The sequence below is a fragment of the Cajanus cajan genome, chromosome 5, assembly GCF_000230855.2.
Source record: "Cajanus cajan strain Asha chromosome 5, NIPB_CcT2T_4, whole genome shotgun sequence".
Classification (NCBI taxonomy): domain Eukaryota; kingdom Viridiplantae; phylum Streptophyta; class Magnoliopsida; order Fabales; family Fabaceae; genus Cajanus; species Cajanus cajan.
Window position 1 is genome coordinate 42,667,816 of NC_138521.1, and position 22,744 is coordinate 42,690,559.

Sequence of the window (22,744 nt, forward strand, 5' to 3'; positions counted from 1 at the left end):
TGTGTAGGCTGTTATCCGCTGTGGGATTCTGTCATTCAATTCTTGATTGACCTCTTCTGTTAGGCAAATCATCTTGATGTTTAGTGGTTGGCTGTACGCCCAAATTCCGCTTGGGGAATACTTATCGATATTTTTTATTTTTCTCCTTTTGTAGGGGTGCCTCTTGAGTAGGTGACTGGGGATTTGGGGATCTTATGTATCCCAGAGTATTATTTAGGAAGCCTCTGCAGGCTTAGCCTCACTCAGCGCTTGAGTCAGAGAGCTATCTTCCACTGAGGAAGTTTCAAGTCCTTTGACTGAATATTTTGCTTTGGATGATCGCGCTTCCATTGGGGATTTTGACGATCTTGCTTTGATAGCTCTCGCTGGGGATTTGTTCCATGAGCTTAAGCTGAGTTTTCTCTGGGGAGTATTATTTCTGCGAGCCTCTCCAGGCTCAGTTATTCTGAGAGAGTATTATTTCGGCGAGCCTCTCTAGGCTCAATTATTCTAAGAGGGAGTATTGTTTCGGCAAGCCTCTCCAAGCTCAATTATTCTGAGAGAGTATTATTTCGGCGAGCCTCTCCAGGCTCAGTTATTCTGATGAGGGAGTATTATTTCGACGAGCCTCTCCAGGCTCAGTTATTCTGAGAGAGTATTATTTCGGCAAGCCTCTCCAGGCTCAGTTATTCTGTACAATTGGAATCTTTGCCTTTTTTTGTCGAATTTTGACTTTTTCTGTATTTTTGCCTTTTTTGTCATTTTTTGGCTTTTTCTGTATTTGATTGCTTTTTCTGTCGATTTGCGGCTTTTTTGTTGACCGCTGCCATACACAAGCAATTTTTCCTATTTTTCTGTTTTATGCAATTGCCTCATGAAGAGGTCTTTGAAAATTTCTTTGTGGCTAATACGGCCATATCCATTTAGTACGCCCGTATTGAGTTGAAAATTTGTTCATAACCCTATTTTTAGTACGGGTGTACTGAACATGATACGGGCGCATTTGTTTTTTCTGAAGTTTGATTTTTTTTTTTTTTTTTTTTAATAAACAGAGAATAAGTGATCTTCCAGTACCTATCATCTGTATGCATGTATGCGGTATGATGCACCTAATTCTATTTGATTCATTTTTCAAAAGAATTAACCGATGCGTTTCTCTGTTTGAATTTTGCCATTCCTCCAGACGGGCTGTGCGATGCCGATTTCTGTAGCCGAGGAATGATGCGTGTTATATTGAGATTTGGTGTTATCAACCAAGTGATTCTTCCCTTCCTTTAGAAGATATGTCAACCCTCCTATTGACCACTATATCTCCATGTTTCCACTAGATTATCCTAAAATCGCTTGGGACAAGAGAGAAAAGAAAGGAAAGGTATATATTTTTCGAAAGTTTATGTTTTAGAGGGGTTTTTATTTTCATTTTGAAAAATGGTTTTTGTAAGAATGGCTGGCCAAGGTAGGCTTATTGTGTTTAGGCTTGTTTGTTTAAGCATTTATGAAGTTAATCAAATCTTGTTATTGACGTTGTGATTTGACAACTTAGATAGCTTTCCCTGAACTTTTTCTTTTTGAATTTTGTTCATGGTACCATCATGGATTTCTTTTCGCTTTTTGATTGTCCTTATTTTTGCCTAAAACACCCTTTTGTGGCGTTTTAGCGGACTTTTGTTTTTGTTCATTTTTGCAACCCTAACTTTTGGCTAGGTCACCCTTTCGTGGGATTCCTAGCGGGTCTTTTGCTCTTATTTTTGCGCAGCCCCCTTTTTGGGTTTCCTGCCGAGCTTTTTTGTTTTTATGGTTCTTGTTTTCAAAGGATTTTCTTTTTATCCATGATGGCACTTGTCGAGGCCAAGGAAAGGTGCTCTAAGTTGTCACGCACACTTCCACATAAAAATGATGCGGGTTTATTGTTATTAAGACAATCTTAACCTCATTCATGCTTATTCAAACAGGGTTAAAAATAATGTGGTTTAGAAATTTATTGTAAGCAAGAAGAGAAGCAGTAAGAAATAATAAAGAATGATTTTATTATAATCATAATGGAAACATGTGCCCTATCGAGGCTCGGGGGTCGGGCTGTCCCCGAGGAGTAATCTCTAATAGTCATCAGGTTTACACATCCCTATCAGAAGGAGAAAAGCACTTGATGACAATGACCGGCCTTGACGCTTGTGAACCGGCCTTCCTAAAGATCTGGCTTAAAGAACGTCGAGAAGGATCTTGATTCCTCTTCGTTCTTTGATCTTTAACAGGGTTGTATCCTAACCCTTGTTTCCCCGGATTATCCTTGATGATGGGTAGCTCCGGAATTCCTTGGGAGTCCTTGCCAAGTCCTTGTCCCGGCAAGTATCCATTCTTGGTGAGCATATGGGCTACCTTCTTCATTTCTCGGGGAAATGTCTCAACATTGGCGATCTCCAATGCTTGGAAGGCGGTTTCTAAAGCTTCCTCTGCTGCATCCACATAAGGTATGTTGGATGGCTTGCTGATGAGTATGTCATCTTTGTACAGTCACCAGTTTGTCACCCACTATGAACTTGACTTTCTGGTGGAGCATAGAGGGTACAACTTTCGCATCATGAATCCAAGGTCGGCCAAGGAGACAGCTGTATGCCGGAGTAATGTCCATCACTTGAAATTCGACGTTGAAGATAGTGGGTCCAATTTGGATTGGAAGATTGATTTCTCCCACTACTTCTCTTTTAGATCCGTCGAAAGCTCGAACGATCATGTTGCTCGGGCGCATTTGGACTCCCTTGATTGCCACTTGATCGAGCGTTCTTTTTGGCATCACGTTCAAGGAAGATCCATTATCTACCAAGACTTTAGCGATGTGATACTCCTTGCACTTTACAGAGATGTGCAAGGGCTTGTTGTGGTTCGGTCCCTCAGCGGGGATCTCTTCATCGGTGAAAGAGAGGTGATCATTAGCCGTAATGTGACTAACAATCCCCTCAAATTTGTCTTGGGAGATAGTATGCGACACATATGCCTCGTTCAAGACTTTTAACAGAGCTTGCCGATGCGGTTCGGAGCTTAGGATCAACGACAACAGTGTAATCTTTGCTGGCGTCCTATGAAGTTGATCCACGATGGAGTACTCGCTCTGTCGGATATATTTTAACAACTTATCTGTCTCCTCGGATTCTTTGTTTTCCTCGGTTTTCTCTTCTTTTTCTTTCCCTTTATTCTTGGGAGCTTTATCATGAAGATCTTCGGGAGTGTAGATCCTGCCACTCCTAGTTATGCCCCCAAGTCCAGCGATGTTAGAGATATCGCTGTCGGCAGAAGAATGGATGTCGTATATCCATGGCACAGCCTTATTTGATTTGTAAGGAAAAGGTCTTGGAGTAGTGATCCTTAACGGTGTTGGACCTTCCCCTTTGTTCGTCTTGATTACCAACAACGGAGTTGACGTGTGTTCGCTTGGCGCAGTTGTTGGCTTACACTTGATAACAAACGGCGTGCGATCCATTCTTTGAACATACGCATCGATTAATTTTTTCTTTTTATTAATGTTATTAATGGATTACTAGGAGAGATGTATGAAATGAATGACTCCTAGATCTCTCCATGATCTATATGCATTGTCGCCACCGGCCCGAAACGGGCTTTCGGCATTCGCGAGGGATGGTTGGACTCGTTTATTTGTTTAAAAATAGTGGATTGCTAGAATGACTTATTCTCAAACTGAGACCTCGTCAAACGAGCAATTTTATTAAAAGGCTCACTAATCCATATTAATCCCAAGCGGGACCCTCCATGGATTAGAGGTTTTCATAAAAGGAGGGTTCGTGGAGTCGCCACCAATGTTTTACTCAAAACATTGGAAAAAGGGATAAGGCAATTGATTTAAAAATCAACTTTGGCCACTACAACCAGAGTTGGGTAAGGGAGTCGGTTACGCGTGGGGAAGGTGTTAGCACCCCACAGCGCCCCTTTCGGGTTCCCTATGACAGATTATTTTCTAAAATAACAGCGTAAAATTACTAAATTACCCCTATTTATTCTAAACAATTATGAATTGACTATCTACATGATGACAGTTTAAATATGCACACAGAAAGCAGTAAAAGGAAGGATTGAGGGGAAACCTCTTGAAGCGTGCTTTTTATAAAAAATGAACTGGGAAGCGTTTTGGCGTTCCCTCGCTCTACAAGCCCGCTCCTCGCTCTCCTAGAACAAAATTATAACTAAGGGAATCAAAAAGATTTCCCCTCGACTAGGTTCGATCCTCCAGCAAAATGGCTCGGGGCTCAAGAACTTCGTCGGATCAACTCTCCGAGTGATTTCTAGGGCAGAACACTGCTCAAAAACCCCAGAATACTCAAGGAGAGGGTTCAAACTATGTTGAAAAGTGTGGAATGACGTCCAATTGACGTCATATTTATAGGGAATAGGCGCAGTACGGCCTACAGGGCCAATACGGCCGTATTGAAATTTTTGAACTTCAATACGGTCGTATTGGAGTTCAATACGGTCGTATTGAAAGTCAGAAATTTCAATACGCCCGTATTGAGTTCGCAGCGGTCGTATTGAAGTGTCAATACGGTTGTACTGACTTCAGTACGGCCGTATTGAAGCTTCAATACGGCCGTATTAAGTTCAGTACGGCCGTATTGGGCTTTTTCCCTCCACTTCCTTATTTTTAGCTATTCTAAGACCTCTAGACCTACAGAGAACCCTCCTAGGGCCTTCGAGGAGTCCTTCTGGCTGATTATCCTTCAGTCTTCGAGAGTCTTCAAGCTTTATTTCCAACCCGGACAATTTTAGGGGTCTACAGCTGCCCCCCCTTTACTTAGTCGGACGGCCTTTTGGTGTATCGGCTGACAAGTAAAGGAGTTGACCCAATTGTCCGGGTATTGCGCCGACCTTCTGACTTGTAGCGTCTTCCGGTGGAAAAATGTTGAGTAGCCTCTCCAGGTGGGTGCATACCTCGGCGCTTCTGACATCCTCGGTAGCTGAGTTTACCTTCTCCAAGGTCGACTTCACTCGACGCCCGAGCCGGAAGTTGGACATCAACGCGCCTCTGATGACGCTGATGGTTGAGTACCGCCTCTCCAGGCTTAGTCTCGCTCTTTGTTCGAGCCGGAAACCAAGCACCTTTGCGACGACGGTGAGCAGTGTGAGTTTTGCCTCTCCAGGCCTTGCTTTGCTTGTTGCCCAAGCTGGAAGCTGTAAGTATCGTCTCTCCAGGCTTAACTTCACTCTTTGTTCGAGCCGGAAGCTAAGCACCTTTGTGACGACGGTGAGCAGTATGAGTTTTGCCTCTCCAGGCCTTGCTTTGCTTGTTGCCCAAGCTGGAAGCTGTAAGTACCGTCTCTCCAGGCTTAACTTCACTCTTTGTTCGAGCCGGAAGCTAAGCACCTTTGTGACGACGGTGAGCAGTATGAGTTTTGCCTCTCCAGGCCTTGCTTTGCTTGTTGCCCAAGCTGGAAGCTGTAAGTACCGTCTCTCCAGGCTTAGCTTCACTCTTTGTTCGAGCCGGAAGCTAAGTACCTTTATGACAACGGTAGGCGGTGAGTACCCTTTTTCAGAGATAGCTTCGCTCATTGTCCGAGCCGGAAGCTGCATACCTCCGTGTTTGTGACGACGGGGTAGCGTGAATATCTCCTTTCCAGGGATTCGTGATGATTTTGTCTCCACAGTCCACGATGCTGCTTCGACGGTTGTTTTTTGATTTTTGTGCCGCTGAGGGCTGGATAACGCAGGGATCCGTCTAGGGGATGTGCAGTCATTCACAGGTTCCTGTGCCCCAACTTGCATTGCATTGTTGGTACCCTTGGGGAATTTCTGACTCCTTGGGGTATAGACACAAAGATGCTCTTTCTGATGTGAGCGGTGCCTTATGATTGGCTGACGTCCTTTCGACGTTGGTGGAGTATCCCGGTTATCCTTGTTCGGGTAACTCTTTTTGATTTTCTGATTTTTTTTGCTGCCTCTGTGTAGGCTGTTATCCGCTGGGGATTCTGGATATTGATTTTGTCTCCGCAGTCCACGATGCTGCTTTGACGATTGTTTTTCTGATTTTGTGCCGCTGAGGGCTGGATAACGCAGGGATCCGTCTAGGGGATGTGCAGTCATTCACAGGTTCCTGTGCCCCAACTTGCATTGCATTGTTGGTACCCTTGGGGAATTTCTGACTCCTTGGGGTATAGACACAGATGCTCTTTCTCTCTGAGTTGAGCAATGCCTTATGTTTGGCTGACGTCCTTTTGACGTAGGTGGAGTATCCCGGTTTATCCTTATTCGGGTAACTCTTTTTGACTTTTCTGGTTTTGTAGCCTCTGTGTAGGCTGTTATCCGCTAGGGATGTTGACATGTTGATTTTTTGACTGGCCTCTTCTGTTAGGCAGATAGTCTTGATGTTCGATGTTTTGGCGGGATGCCAAATTCCGCTTGGGGAATTTTATTAATCTTTTTGATTTTCTTCCCCTTTTGTGGGGATGCCTCTTGGATAGGCGATCATCCACTGGGGATTGATGTTGATTGGCCTCTTTTGTTAGGCAGATCATCTTGACGTTCATTTGTTAGGCTGAGAGCCAAATTCCACTTGGGGAATAGTTTATTGGTCTTCCTTTTGAAGAGATGCCTCTTTAGTAGGCGATTGGGGATTTGAAGTTTTTATTCATCCCAGAGTATTATTTAGAAAGCCTCTTCAGGCTTAGCTTCACTCATCGCTTTTGAGTTGGAAAGCTATCCTCCATTGGGGAAGTTTAAAGTCCTTAGACATTTTTCTTGGATGATCAGGCCTCCTTTGGGGATTTCGCTGATCGCATTCTGATAGCTTTCACTGGGGAATTTGGCCCGTGAGTGTAAGCTTGAGATATCTCTGGGGAATCGAGCCTTTCTAGGCTCAACTATTCTGAAGGAAGAGTATTGTTTCTGCGAGCCTCTCCAGGCTCAATTATTCTGAGGGAGTATTCTTTCTGCGAGCCTCTCCAGGCTCAATTATTCTGAAGGAGTATTATTTCTGCGAGCCTCTCCAGGCTCAATTATTCTGAAGGGAGTATTCTTTCTGCGAGCCTCTCCAGGCTCAATTATTCTGAAGGGAGTATTCTTTCTGCGAGCCTCTCCAGGCTCAATTATTCTGAAGGGAGTATTCTTTCTGCGAGCCTCTCCAGGCTCAGTTATTCTGAAGGGAGTATTCTTTCTGCGAGCCTCTCCAGGCTCGATTATTCTGAAGGAGTATTATTTCTGCGAGCCTCTCCAGGCTCAATTATTCTGAAGGGAGTATTCTTTAGGAAGCCTCTACAGGCTTAGCCTCACTCAATGCCTGAGTCGGAGAGCTACTTTCCACTGAGGAAGTCTGAAGTCCTTTGACTTGGATATATTACTTGGATGATCGTACTTCCTTTGGGAGATTTTGACGATCTTGCTTTGAAAGCTCTTGTTGGATATTGGCTTCATGAGCTGAGGTTCCCTTTGGGGAGTATTATTTCTGCGAGCCTCTCCAGGCTCGATTATTCTGTATACTGTGGAGGATGTGGAGTATTATTTTGGTAAGCCTCTCCAGGCTTAGTTATTCGGTACAAATTGTTTGTTGGATTTTCTATATCCTTGCCTTTTTTATTTTCGGCTTTTTCTGTATTTTGCCTTTTCTTCTGATTTGGCTTTTTCTGTATTTTGCCTTTTTTATGTTTTTGGCTTTTGCTGTACAGAAATTAAAAGTGCTAAAGAAATTAAATTCAGTTATTATGAGAGAGTATTATTTCGGCAAGCCTCTCCAGGCTCAGTTATTTTGTAGGAGTATTATTTCGGCAAGCCTCTCCAGGCTCAATTATTCTGAAGGAGTATTATTTCGACAAGCCTCTCCAGGCTCAATTATTCTGTATGACGAGGGAGTATTATTTCGGCGAGCCTCTCCAGGCTCAGTTATTCTGAGAGTATTCTTTCGGCAAGCCTCTCCAGGCTCAGTTATTCTGAGAGAGTATTATTTCGACAAGCCTCTCCAGGCTCAGTTATTCTGTGGGAGTATTGTTTCGGCAAGCCTCTCCAGGCTCAGTTATTCTGAGAGTATTCTTTCGGCAAGCCTCTCCAGGCTCAGTTATTCTGAGAGTATTTTTTCGGCAAGCCTCTCCAGGCTCAGTTATTCTGTATGACGCTGTTGATTTTCTGAATCTTTGCATTTTGTTTGCTGCTGTCATACACAAGCAATTTTTCTATTTTTTCTTTTTTATGCAATTGCCTCATGACGAGGTCTTTGAAAATTTCTTTATGGCCAATACGGCCGCATCCATTTCAGTACGCCCATGTTGAGTTGAAATTTTGTTCATAACCCTGATTTTAGTATGGGTGTACTGAACATGGTACGGGCGCATTGTTTTTTCTGAAATTTATATTTTTTATTATTTTTTGTTTTTTCAATAAACAGAGAATAAGTGATCTTCCAGTACACCTATCATCTGTATGCATGTATGCAGTATGATGCACCTAATTCTATTTGATTCTTTTTTCAAAAGAATTAACCGATGCGTTTTTGTGTTTGGATTTTGCCATTCCTCCAGACGGACTGTGCTCTGCCGGTTTCTGTTACCGAGGAATGATGCATATTTGATTTTGGTGTCATCAACCAAATGATTCTTCCCTTTCTTTAGAAGATGTGTCAACCCTCCTATTGACCACTATATCTCCATGTTTCCACTAGATTATTCAAAAATCGTTGGGACAAGAGAGAAAAGAAGGAAAGGGCATATTTTTCAAAAGTTTGTGTTTTAGAGGGGATTATTTTATTTTTGAAAAATGGTTTTTGTAAGAATGGCTGGCCAATGGTAGGCTCAAGTGTTTAGGTTAGTTTGATTAAAGTTAAGCACATCTTTGTTATTAATGATTGTGTTTTGACAACTTGGATAGCTTTTCTTGAGCCCCTTGTTGAATTCGATTGATGGTACCATCATGGATTTATTTTGTTTTTCTTTTTTGACGGCCCTAACTTTTGCCTAAAACACCCATTTGTGATGTCTTAGCGGGCTTTTGTTTTTGTTCATTATTTTGTAACCCTAATTTTTGCCTAGGTCACCCTTTTGTGGGATTCCTAGCGGGTCTTTTGCTCTTATTTTTGTGCAGCCCCCTTCCTGCCGAGCTTTTTTTTTTTTTTTTTTTTTTTTTTTTTTTTTTTTTTAGGATTTTTGTCCTGAATGGATTTCTTTTATCCATGACGGCACTTATTGAGGCCAAGAAAAGGTGCTCCAAGTTGACACACACACTTCCACATAAAAATGATGTGGGTTTATTATTATTAAGATGATTTTAACCTCATTCATGTTTATTCAAACAGGGTTAAAATAATGTGGTCTAGAATTTTATTGCAAGCGAGAAAAGAAGCAATAAAGAATTAATAAAGAATGATTTTATTATAATCATAATGGAAACATGTGCCCTATCGAGGCTCGGGGGTCGGGCTGTCCCCGAGGAGTGATCTCTAATAGTCACTGAGTCTATACATCCCTATCGGAAGGAGAAAAACATTTTGACGACGACGACCGGCCTTGACGCTTGTGAACCGGCCTTCCTAAAGATCTGGCTTAAAGAACGTCGAGAAGGATCTTGATTCCTCTTCGTTCTTTGATCTTTATAAGGGTTGTATCCTAACCCTTGTTTCCCCGGATTATCCTTGATAATGGGTAGCTCCGGGATTCCTTGGGAGTCCTTGCCTAATCCTTGTCCTGGTAAGTATCCGTTCTTTGTGAGCATATGAGCTACCTTCTTCATTTCTCGGGGGAAACGTTTCGACATTGGCGATTTCCAATGCTTGGAAGGCGGTTTCTAAAGCTTCCTCCGCTGCATCCACGTAAGGTATGGTGGATGGCTTGCTGATGAGTATGTCATCTTCAGCTTTGTACAGTCACCAGTTTGTCACCCACTATGAACTTGACTTTCTGGTGGAGCGTAGAGGGTACAGCTTTCGCATCATGAATCCAAGGTCGGCCGAGGAGACAGCTGTATGCAGGAGTAATGTCCATTATTTGAAATTCGACATTAAAGATAGTGGGTCCAATTTGGATTGGAAGATTGATCTCTCCCACCACTTCTCTTTTAGATCCATCGAAGGTTCGAACGATCATGTTGCTCGGGCGCATTTGGACTCCCTTGATTGCCAATTGCTTGAGCGTTCTTTTTGGCATCACATTCAAGGAAGATCCATTATCTACCAAGACTTTAGCGATGTGATACTCCTTGCACTTTATAGAGATGTGCAAGGGCTTGTTGTGGTTTGATCCCTCGGCGGGGATTTCTTCATCGATGAAGGTGAGGTGATCATTAGCCTTGATGTGACTAACAATCCCTCAAACTCGTCTTGGGAGATAGTGTGCGACACGTATGCCTCGTTCAAGACTTTCGACAGAGCTTGCCGATGCGGTTTGGAACTTAGGATCAACGACAACAGCGTAATCTTTGCTGGCGTCCTATGAAATTGATCCACGATGGAGTACTCGCTCTGTCGGATAAACTTTAACAGCTCGTCTGTCTCCTCCTCGGATTCTTTTTCCTCGGTTTTCTTTTCTTCTTTTCCTTTATTCTTGGGGACTTTATCATGAAGATCTTCGGGAGTGTAGATCCTGCCACTCCTAGTCATGCCCCCAAGTCCAGCGATGTTGGAGATATCGCTGTCGGCAGAAGAGTGGATGTCGTATATCCACGGCACAGCCTTATTTGATTCGTAGGGGAAAGGTCTTGGAGCGGTGATCCTTAATGGTGTCGGACCTTCCCCTTTATTCGTCTTGATTACCAACAACGGAGTTGATGTGCGCTCGCTTGGCGCGGTTGTTGGCTTACACTTGATGACGAACGGCGGGCGATCCATTTTTGAACATACGCATCGATTTAATCCTTTCTTTTTATTTATGTTTATTATTGAATTACTAGGAGGGATGTATGAAATGAATGATTCCTAGATCCCTCCATGATCTATATGCATGAGATGATGATGTTGAATATGCATGCATTGTGTTTATTGAACTAAGCATTATCATGTTTTTAGGATTTTCCTAAGATGATGCATGATATTGCTTGGTTTGGGTGAATACATATTTTTCTTTTGAATATTTTGTATCTTTTTTTGTATTTTTTGGGTGAAAAGGGAAACTACCTATATGAATGCAATGAAGGTAGATGTTAACACCATGTACTAGAAGATCTTTATTTCTATTTATTCTTTTTATTTGAAAAAGAATGTTGTATGTTTAAAAGGTGCAAATGTATGCTCATACAATGTCACATAATCAATGCACACACAATTCACTCATCCACGAACAGTCACGAGCGAATCACGAGGTAGGGGTCTCCTGCAGAAAAGTGCATATTCAAGGAGGATCTAACTGTTCTCACTTGGTCAAAGGCCCCCAAGGTGCCCCCATTATAGGGACCCAATTCCTCTCATCGTAGGTCGATGGAAAGCTCCAACGCACCGTCGGACTCAAGTTCATGGTTATCACCTTGAGTGATGTTTTCCGACAACGGTCTCATAGGCTCCTATAAACCCATCAACCGGCCGTACTAACATCCACTCCCTATGGATTACCACTCATGCCCCCGGGTATAGAGGGAACTGTTGTGTGCAAAGGTTTGTGTGCAATTTTTATTTCAAACAATTGCGGAAATTTAAACAAACAACAGTTATTTAAAGCCAAATATATAAAGCATGTTATCATACAAACAAGGGGTAATAAAGTAATTTTAACTATTATTTGTTAAAAATAATCTGTCACTAAATGGGACTGACTCTCGAAGCATCCCCAGTGGAGTCGCCATCTGTCGCCACCGGCCCGAAACGGGCTTTCGGCATTCGCGAGGGATGGTTGGACTCGTTTATTTGTTTAAAAATAGTGGATTGCTAGAATGACTTATTCTCAAACTGAGACCTCGTCAAACGAGCAATTTTATTAAAAGGCTCACTAATCCATATTAATCCCAAGCGGGACCCTCCATGGATTAGAGGTTTTCATAAAAGGAGGGTTCGTGGAGTCGCCACCAATGTTTTACTCAAAACATTGGAAAAAGGGATAAGGCAATTGATTTAAAAATCAACTTTGGCCACTACAACCAGAGTTGGGTAAGGGAGTCGGTTACGCGTGGGGAAGGTGTTAGCACCCCACAGCGCCCCTTTCGGGTTCCCTATGACAGATTATTTTCTAAAATAACAGCGTAAAATTACTAAATTACCCCTATTTATTCTAAACAATTATGAATTGACTATCTACATGATGACAGTTTAAATATGCACACAGAAAGCAGTAAAAGGAAGGATTGAGGGGAAACCTCTTGAAGCGTGCTTTTTATAAAAAATGAACTGGGAAGCGTTTTGGCGTTCCCTCGCTCTACAAGCCCGCTCCTCGCTCTCCTAGAACAAAATTATAACTAAGGGAATCAAAAAGATTTCCCCTCGACTAGGTTCGATCCTCCAGCAAAATGGCTCGGGGCTCAAGAACTTCGTCGGATCAACTCTCCGAGTGATTTCTAGGGCAGAACACTGCTCAAAAACCCCAGAATACTCAAGGAGAGGGTTCAAACTATGTTGAAAAGTGTGGAATGACGTCCAATTGACGTCATATTTATAGGGAATAGGCGCAGTACGGCCTACAGGGCCAATACGGCCGTATTGAAATTTTTGAACTTCAATACGGTCGTATTGGAGTTCAATACGGTCGTATTGAAAGTCAGAAATTTCAATACGCCCGTATTGAGTTCGCAGCGGTCGTATTGAAGTGTCAATACGGTTGTACTGACTTCAGTACGGCCGTATTGAAGCTTCAATACGGCCGTATTAAGTTCAGTACGGCCGTATTGGGCTTTTTCCCTCCACTTCCTTATTTTTAGCTATTCTAAGACCTCTAGACCTACAGAGAACCCTCCTAGGGCCTTCGAGGAGTCCTTCTGGCTGATTATCCTTCAGTCTTCGAGAGTCTTCAAGCTTTATTTCCGACCCGGACAATTTTAGGGGTCTACATGCATGATATGAGATGATGAGGTTGAATATGCATGCATTGTGTTTATTGAACTAAGCATTATCATGTTTTCGGGATATCCCTAAGATGATGCATGATATTGCTTGGTTTTGGGTAAATATCATATTTCTTTGTTTTTTGAATATATATTATTTTTGTATTTTTAGGGTGAAAAGGGAAATTGCCTATATGAATGTGATGAAGGTAGATGTTAACACCGTATAATGGAAGATTCTTATTCCTATTTATTCTTATTATTTAAAAAGGAATGTTGTATGTTTAAAAGGTGCAATGTATGCTCATACAATGTCACATAAAAATGCACAAACAATTCACTCATCCACGAACAGTCACGAGCGAATCACGAGGTAGGGGTATCCTGCAGAAAGGTGCATATTCAAGGTGGTTCTAACTGTTCTCACCAGTCCAAGGCCCCCAAGGTGCCCCCAATATAGGGACCCAATTCCTCTCGTCGTAAGTCGATGGAAAGCTCCAACGCACTGTCGGACTCGAGTTCATGGTTATCACCTTGAGTGATGTTTTCCGACAACGGTCTATGGGCACCTATAGACCCATTCAACAACCGGCCGTACTAACATCCACTCCCTATGGCTTACCACTCATGCCCCCGGGTATAGAGGGAACTGTTGTGTGCAAAGGTTTGTGTGCAATTTATATTTCAAACAATTGCAGAAACTAAACATACAACAGTTATTAAAGCCACATAAATAAAGCATGTTATCATACAAACAAGGGGTAATAAAGTAATTTTAACTATTATTTGTTAAAAATAATCTGTCACTAAATAGGACTGACTCTCGAAGATTCCCCAGCAGAGTCGCCATCTGTCGCCACCGGCCCGAAACGGGCTTTCGGCATTCGCGAAGGATGGTTGGACTCTTTTATTTGTTTAAAAATATGGATTGCTAGAATGACTTATTCTCAAACTGAGACCTTGTCAAACGAGCAATTTTATTAAAAGGCTCACCAATCCATGTTAATCCCAAGCGGGACCCTCCATGGATTAGCGGTTTTCATAAAAAGGAAGGGTTCATGGAGTCGCCACCAATGTTTTACTCAAAACATTGGAAAAAGAAGTTTAAGGCAATCGATTCAAAAATCGACTTCGGCCATGACAACCAGAGTCGGGTAAGGGAGTCGGTTACGCGTGGGGAAGGTGTTAGCACCCCACAGCGCCCCTTTCGGGTTCCCTATGACAGATTATTTCTAAAAATAATAGTGCGAAATTACTAAATTACCCCTATTTATTCTAAACAATTATAACTTAACTATCTACATGATGACAGTTAAATATACACACAGAAAGCAGTAAAAGGAAGGTCTTAAGAAGAAACCTTTGAAGCGTGCTTTTATATTCAAGTAAAACTGGGAAGCTTTTTGGCGTTCCCTCGCTCTACAAGCCCGCTCGCTCCCTCCTAGAAAATTTTAACTATGGAAATCCGGAGGATTTCCCTTCGACTCAGTTCGAGACTCAAGCAAAAAGCTCAGAACTCGAGAACTTTGTCGGATCAACTCTCCGAGTGATTTCTAGGCAGAGCACTGCTCAAAAAAACCCAGAATACTCAAGAAGAGGGTTAAAACTCAGTGTAAAAGTGTAGAATGACATCCAAATGACGTCTTATTTATAGGGAACAGGCGCAATACGGGCCCTGGAGTCAATACGGCCCGTATTGAGTTTTTGAACTACAATACGGCCGTATTGAATTCAGTACGGCCGTATTGAAGTTCAAGAAACCTCAATACAGCCGTATTGAGTTCAGTGCGGCCGTATTGAAGTTCAAGAAACCTCAATACGGCCGTATTGAGTTCAGTGCGGCCGTATTGAAGTTCAAGAAACCTCAATACAGCCGTATTGAGTTCAGTGCGGCCGTATTGTAGTTCAAAATGTTCAATACGGCCGTACTGAACTTTTGGGAGGCCGTATTGGGCTTCATTCCCTCCACTTCCTTATTTTGAGCTATTACAAGACCTCTAGACCTACAGAGAATCCTCCTAGGGCCTTCCATGAGTCCTTCTGGCTGACTTTCCTTCAGTCCTCAAGAGTCTTCAAGCTTTATTTCCGACCCGGACAATTTTAGGGGTCTACACATGCCAAGGCCAAGGAATCCAAGAGGTGATACTTTAAAAGAACCAAGAGGAATGGGATGATTTTAAAGACCTTTTCTTATATTGTATATAAACTTGTACATATTTCCCTTGTATAGGCTTATTTTTGCCTTTGAAGGCCGCCTAGCTCCCATCCATGGCCGGAATTGCTTTCACACTTGGAAGCTTTGAGAAGCTTGTGCTACAAGCTTCTCCTTAGCTTGCTTCCCAATCAAGCTAAGTGAGAAGCTTGCTCCACAAGCCTCTTAACTAGCTTGGATGGTCAAGCCAACCAAATCATGGTTCACTTGAACCATGGTTAAGGTTAGCTTACTCCATAAGCTACCTACTTCTATAAATTTGTAAACCTTTCATTTTCCCTCACTTTGGATGAATGAAATCAGAATTTCTAAAAGAACTATCTCTTCTCAAAGTCTCAAAACCGTGGAGAACAAGTTCTCCTTAGTTCTTTCACAAAGGTTTCCACCTTTATGCCTTGAAGCCTCCAACTTCTACTTGTTCAAGAAGTAACCAAGCACTCCTTAGTGCTTCTTCACCATTGGAGCTTCTTCAAAGGTGATTCTTCATCATTGGCGTGTCTAACCTCAAGAGAAGAAAGGGATTAAAGGTGGAACTTGAAGAATCATCAATCGTTCTTCAAGCTTGTTCCATCAACCTCCCACACCCTCACCTCCTTCATTTAATCAACTTATTCCCATTTATAAACAACTTATCGCATCACTGACACCATTTTACCCACCTTTTTATTCCTTATACCCCTTATCCACCACCTTTACCCTATTCTCCTGTCGCCACCCGCCGAAACGGACATTGGCATTCGCGACGATGGTCGGACTCTTTTTAGTTTTGAAAAATGATGGATTGTTAGAACGACTTATTCTCAAACTGAGACTTCATCGAACTAACAATTTTGTTAAATGATTCTCACCAATCCATGTTAATCCCAAACGGGACCCTCCATGGATTAGTGGTTTTCGCAAAAAAGGGGTTCTTGGAGTCGCCACCAATGTTTTACTCAAAACATTGGAAAAAGACATAAGGCAATTGATTTTCGCAAATCAACTTTGGCCATTACAACCAGAGTTGGGTAAGGGAGTCGATTACGTGCGGGGAAGGTGTTAGCACCCCACAACGCCCCTTTCGGGTTCCCGATGACGGATTATTTCATAAATAATAGCGTAAAATTACTAAACTACCCCTATTTATTAGAACAATTATGAGTAAACTATCTACATGATGAAAGCTTTAAACGTGCAATGCAACAATCAAAAAGCGGTAAAAGAAAGGATTTGGAAAGAAACCTTCGAAGCGTGCTTTTATATATTCAAAAAGGAATCTAGGAGGCTTTTTGGCGCTCCTTCCCACTACACGTTCGCTCGCTCCTTTCCCTAAAAATAATGTTTACTATGGAAATCAAAGAGATTTCCCTTCGACTTGTTCGAGTCTCAAGCTAATGGCTCGTGAACTCAAGAACTTAGTCGGATCGGCTCCCGGAGAGATTTCTAGGGCAGAGAATAGCTCAAAAACCCAAGAATACTCAGCTAGAGGGTGGAGGAATGCTCCAAAAGTGTGGGAGGACGTGCCAATGACGTCCTATTTATAGGATTGAGGCGCAGTAAGGACTAGGGGGTCAATACGGCCCGTACTGAGTTTTTGAACTACAGTACGGCCGTATTGAATTTGGTACGGCCGTACTGAAGTTCAAAAACTTTAGTACGGCCGTATTGATTTCAGTACGGCCGTATTGTAGTTCAAATGGCTCAGTACGGCCGTACTGAACCTCTAGGAGGGTGTATTGAGCTCCAATCCTCGCACACCCTTATTCTAAGCTACTCTAAGACTTCTAGACCTACAAAGAATCATCCTAGGGTCTTCCAGGAGTCCTTCCGGGTGACTTTCCTTCGATCTTCGAGAGTCTTTGAGTCTTATTTCCGACCCGGACAATTTTAGGGGTCTACAGCTGCCCCCCCTTTACTTAGTCGAACCGCTTTTTTGGTGTACCGGTTGACAAGTAAAAGAGTTGACCCAATTGTCCGGGGAGTAGGCCATCCTTCCGACTTGTAGTGTCTTCAGGTGGGAAAATTGTTGAGTAGCCTCTCCAGGGTGAGTATTAGTCGTCGCCTCTCCAGGCTCGTGCATACCTCGGTGTTTCTGACAACCTCGGTAGCGTGAGTTTGCCCTCTCCAGGGTCTGCATGCCTCCGTGTTTCTGACGACGTTGGCAGCTGCATACCTCCGTGTTTCTGATGACGTCGGTAGCTGAGTATTAGTCGTCGCCTCTCCAGGCTCGTGCATACCTCGATGTTTCTGACAACCTCGGTAGCGTGAGTTTGCCCTCTCCAGGGTCTGCATGCCTCCGTGTTTCTGACGACGTTGGCAGTCGCATACCTCCGTGTTTCTGACGACGTCGGTAGCTGAGTATTAGTCGTCGCCTCTCCAGGCTCGTGCATACCTCGGTGTTTCTGACGACCTCGGTAGCGTGAGTTTGCCCTCTCCAGGGTCTGCATGCCTCCATGTTTCTGACGACATTGGCAGCTGCATACCTCCGTGTTTTTGACGACGTCGGTAGCTGAGTATTAGTCGTCGCCTCTCCAGGCTCGTGCATACCTCGGTGTTTCTGACGACCTCGGTAGCGTGAGTTTGCCCTCTCCAGGGTCTGCATGCCTCCGTGTTTCTGACGACGTTGGCAGCGTGAGTTTGCCCTCTCCAGGGACGCATACCTCCGTGCTTCTGGTCACTTTGGTAGCGTGAGTTTGCCCTCTCCAGGGATTTGTGATGATTTTGTCTCACAGTCCACGATGCTGCTTTGACGGTTGTTTTTGATTTTTGTGCCACTGAGGGCTGGATAACGCAGGGATCCGTCTAGGGGATGTGCAGTTACTCATAGGTTCTTGTGTCCCAACTTTCCATTGCGTAGTTGGTGCCCACTGGCGAAATTCTGATTCCTTGGGGATGCAGACACAAAGATGCTCTTTCTGAGGTGAGCGATGCCTTATGATTGGCTGACGTCCTTTCGACGTTGGTGGAGTATCCCGGTTATCCTTATTCGGGTGACTTTTTTGATTTTCTGGTTTTGTTGCCTCTGCGTAGGCTGTTATCCGCTGGGGGATTCTGTCGTATTGATCTTGATTGGCCTCTTCTGTTAGGCGGATTATCTTGACGTTCGGTGTTTAGCTGAATACCGAATTCCGCTTGGGGAATGGTTATTGATCTTTTCGGATTTTCTCTTTTTGAAGGAGTGCCTCTGAGTAGGCGAAGGGGGATTGAGGATCTTATGTATCCCAGAGTATTATTTAGAAAGCCTCTTCAGGCTTAGCTTCACTCGTCGCTCGAGTTGGAAAGCTATCTTCCACTGAGGAAGTCTAAGTCCTTTGACTCGGATATTTTGTTTGGATGATCATGCTTCCATTGGGGAATCTTGCTGATCTTGCTCTGATAGCTTTCACTGGGAATTCGGCCCAAGAGTGCAAGCTGAGATGTCTCTGGGGAGTATTATTTCGGCAAGCCTCTCCAGGCTCAGTTATTCTGTACGATTGTTGGATTTTCTGAATTTTTTGCCTTTTTTGTCGATTTCGGCTTTTTCGGCTTTTTCTGTACAGAAATTAAAGTGCTAAAGAATTTTGAACTCGAAAGTGGAAAATTTCATTAATCAAACAGAATGAAATTTGTACAATGATGATAAAAAGAGTGGGGCACAGCCCGATCAATCAAAATAAACAAAAAGCAGGAAAACACAGCAAATGGCCGGTCTTCATTCCTCTGCCGGCGAATCCTGTGGAGGGTCTGGGAAGCGACGATGCAGCCAGACTGACAGGTTGTCAAAATCCTGTCTCAGGGCATCATTGCTGTGCTGCGCAGTATCGAATCGGACGTCGATGCTCTGCTGCAACGCGTCGAAACGAGCATCAAAGTAGGCCCTGTCTTGCTGCGAAGTGTCGGCCTCTGTCTGCGGGTCCGCGTCACCCGGGAGCTCGATGTTCTCGAAAAGCTCACTGAAGGTGTCGTGGGTGGTCACACGTACATATTGCCTCCCTGCCTTAGTAATGATCTTCATATTGAGCAGGGTGGCAGCATTGATAGGCTTGGGCGCCAACTCCCCCGCATCTACGCCATCAGGGCACCCCCAAGTCTCGGCGAGTCGTGAAAGGAGCGTAGTGACCAAAATGTATCCTCGCCGAGCGTCGCTGCCCTCTCTTGCCCCCAGATTCTTTACATGCTTGTCGCCACCCGCCGAAACGGACCTTGGCATTCGCGACGATGGTTGGACTCTTTTTAAAGTTTTGAAAAGTGGTGGATTGATAGAACGACTTATTCTCAAACTGAGACCTTGTCGAGCTACCAATTTTATTAAATGATTCACCAATCCATATTAATCCCAAGCGGGACCCTCTATGGATTAGTGGTTTTCGCAAAAGGTAGGGTTCTTGGAGTCGCCACCAATGTTTTACTCAAAACATTGGAAAAAGATTTAAGGCAATTGATTTTATAAATCAACCTTGGCCATTACAACCAGAGTTGGGTAAGGGAGTCGGTTACGTGCGGGGAAGGTGTTAGCACCCCACAACGCCCCTTTCGGGTTCCCTATGACGGATTATTTATTAAATAATAGCGTAAAATTACTAAATTACCCCTATTTATTATAAACGATTATATATTAAATATCTACATGATGACGAATTTAAATATGCAACAATCAGAAAGCGGTAAAAGAAGGGATTTTTAGAGAAGAAACCTCTTGAAGCGTGCTTTTTATATATCAATGAAGTTTAGGAGGCTTTTTGGCGCTCCCTCCCTCTACAAGCTCGCTCGCTCCTTCCTAAAAAATAATTTTTACTATGGAAATCCAAAAGATTTCCCTTCGACTAAGTTCGAGACTCAAGCAAATGGCTCGTGACTCAAGAACTTCGTCGGATCGACTCCCAGAGAGATTTCTAGGGCAGAACACTGCTCAAAAACCCCAGAATACTCAAGGAGGGAGTCAAAACTGTGTGGAAAAGTGTCTAATGACGTCCAAATGACGTCCTATTTATAGGGATGAGGCGCAGTACGGCCCCTGGGTTCAATACGGCCCGTATTGAGTTTTTGTACTTCAACACGACCGTATTGAATTCAGTACGGCCGTATTGAAATACAGAAACTTCAATACGGCCGTATTGGTTTCAGTACGGCCGTATTGTAGTACAAAATGTGCAGTACGGCCGTACTGAACTCCAAGGAGGCCGTATTGAGCTCCAAACCTCCCACTTTCTTATTTTTGGCTACTCTAAGACCTCTAAACCTACAGATAGTCATCCTATGGTCTTCTGGGAGTCCTTCTGGCTGACTTTCCTTTGATCTTTGAGAGTCTTCGAGTCTTATTTCCGACCCGGTCAATTTTAGGGGTCTACAATGCTCAAGAAAAAAAGAATCCGGGGTTGGCCTTCTGCCCGGTGGCCATGCAGTAAAGAGCTAGCAGATCCTGCCGCGTTACTGACTCTGGACTCTTCAGTCTGGCGTGGATGGAGCCGGTGATCAGCTTGTGGCAAATCCGGAGCGCAGTCGGGAGCCGGGTACCCTTTACTCCAGCGTGATAATCCATCTGACCCGTGACCTCTCTCCACATCTCGGTCGGGGTCAGATTATCAGGGCACTCACAGACGGCGTCCCGATATTCCAACTGATCGGCTCGCCGAAAGAAACCAGCCTGGACGTTGAATTCATCCAGTGTTAGGGAGCGGTATCCTCCCTTCATCCAGAAGTCTACAGAGTAGACCGTTGCGCCGTAGCTGTTCGTCGACTCTGTGACACCGACGGTAGCCAGAAATTCCTTTGTCGCGGTCGGATAGATCTTAGGGTGGGGATCAAGGAGGAACCCCCATCCTATGGCATCGATGTAGCCTCTGACCTCATCTTCCCATTCCATTGCCCGAAGGATGCTGAAGTCGAGCACCCTCGACGGATGGAAGACGAACGACTCGAGGAAATCCAACCTCTCTTGGTGCCGCGCGTTCATTTCAAGTTGGGCAGGGACCCTCTGCCTCTTTCTTGAAGACTCGGCCATTTTTTGGAATCGGAGGGATCTCAAACACACTCACAGATAAAGTATGCAGAGGAATGAAGATGTTGTGATGAATGAGAGGAGAAGGGACGTATTTATAGAAAAAATTAGGTCAGTACGGCCCGTATTGAATTCAATACGGCCGTACTGACCTTACCGTTGATGTACAAAACAATGGACCAATACGGGCCGTATTGAATTCAATACGCCCGTATTGGTGTGAACGTTATGGCCAATACGGCCGTATTCATTTCAGTACGCCCGTATTGAATTGAAAATTTGTTCGTAACCCTAATTTCAATACGGGCGTACTGAACATGGTACAAGCGTACTGAAGTTTTTTTTTTTTTTTCAATAAACAGAGAATAAGTGATCTTCCAGTACACCTATCATCTGTATGCATGTATGCGGTATGATGCACCTAATTCTATTTGATTTATTTTTCAAAAGAATTAACCGATGCGTTTCTTTGCTTGGATTTTTGCCATTCCTCTAGACGGGCTGTGCGCTGCCGATTTCTGTAACCGAGGAATGATGCGTGTTATATCGAGATTGGTGTCATCAACCCAGTGATCCTTCCCTTCCTTTAGAAGACGTATCAACCTTCCTATTGACCACTATATCTCCATGTTTCCAACTAGATTATTCTAAAATCGTTTGGGACAAGAGAAAAGAAAGGAAAGATATTTTTGTTCAAAAGTTTGTGTTTTAGAGGGGATTATTATTGTTTTGAAAACGGTTTTTGTAAGAATGGCTGGCCAAGGTAGGCTCATGTGTTTAGGCTTGTTTGATTAAACACTTATGAAGTTAAGAAAGTCTTGTTATTGACGTTGTGATTCGACAACTTAGATAGTTTCCCTTGAACCTTTCTTTTTGAATTCAGCTCATGGTACCATCATGGATTTCTTTTGCTTTTTGATTGTCCTTATTTTTGCCTAAAACACCCCTTTGTGGCGTCTCAGCGGACCTTTGTTTTTGTTCATTTTTGCAACCCTAATTTTTGCCTAGGTCACTCTTTCGTGGGATTCCTAGCGGGTTCTTTGCTCTTATTTTTGCGCAGCCCCCTTTTTGGGTTTCCTGCCGAGCTTTTTTGTTTTTAGGATTTTGTCCTTAAAGGATTTCTTTTTTATCCATGATGGCACTTGTCGAGGCCAAGGAAAGGTGCTCCAAGTTGTCACACACACTTCCACATAAAAATGATGCGGGTTTATTGTTATTAAGACGATTTTAACCTCATTCATGCTTATTCAAACAGGGTTAAAAATAATGTGGTCTAGAAATTTATTGCAAGCAAGAAAAGAAGCAATAAGAACTAATAAAGAACGATTTTATTATAATTCTAGCGGAAACATGTGCCCTATCGAGGCTCGGGGGTCGGGCTGTCCCCGAGGAGTGATCTCTAACAGTCATCAGGTCTATACATCCCTATCGGAAGAAGAAGAGCACTTGATGACGACGACCGGCCTTGACGCTTGTGAACCGACCTTCCTAAAGATCTGGCTTAAAGAACGTCGAGAAGGATCTTGGTTCCTCTTCGTCCTTTGATCTTTATTAGGGTTGTATCCTAACCCTTGTTTCCCCGGATTATCCTTAATAATGGGTAGCTCGGGAATTCCTTGGGAATCCTTGCCAAGTCCTTGTCCAGGCAAGTATCCGTT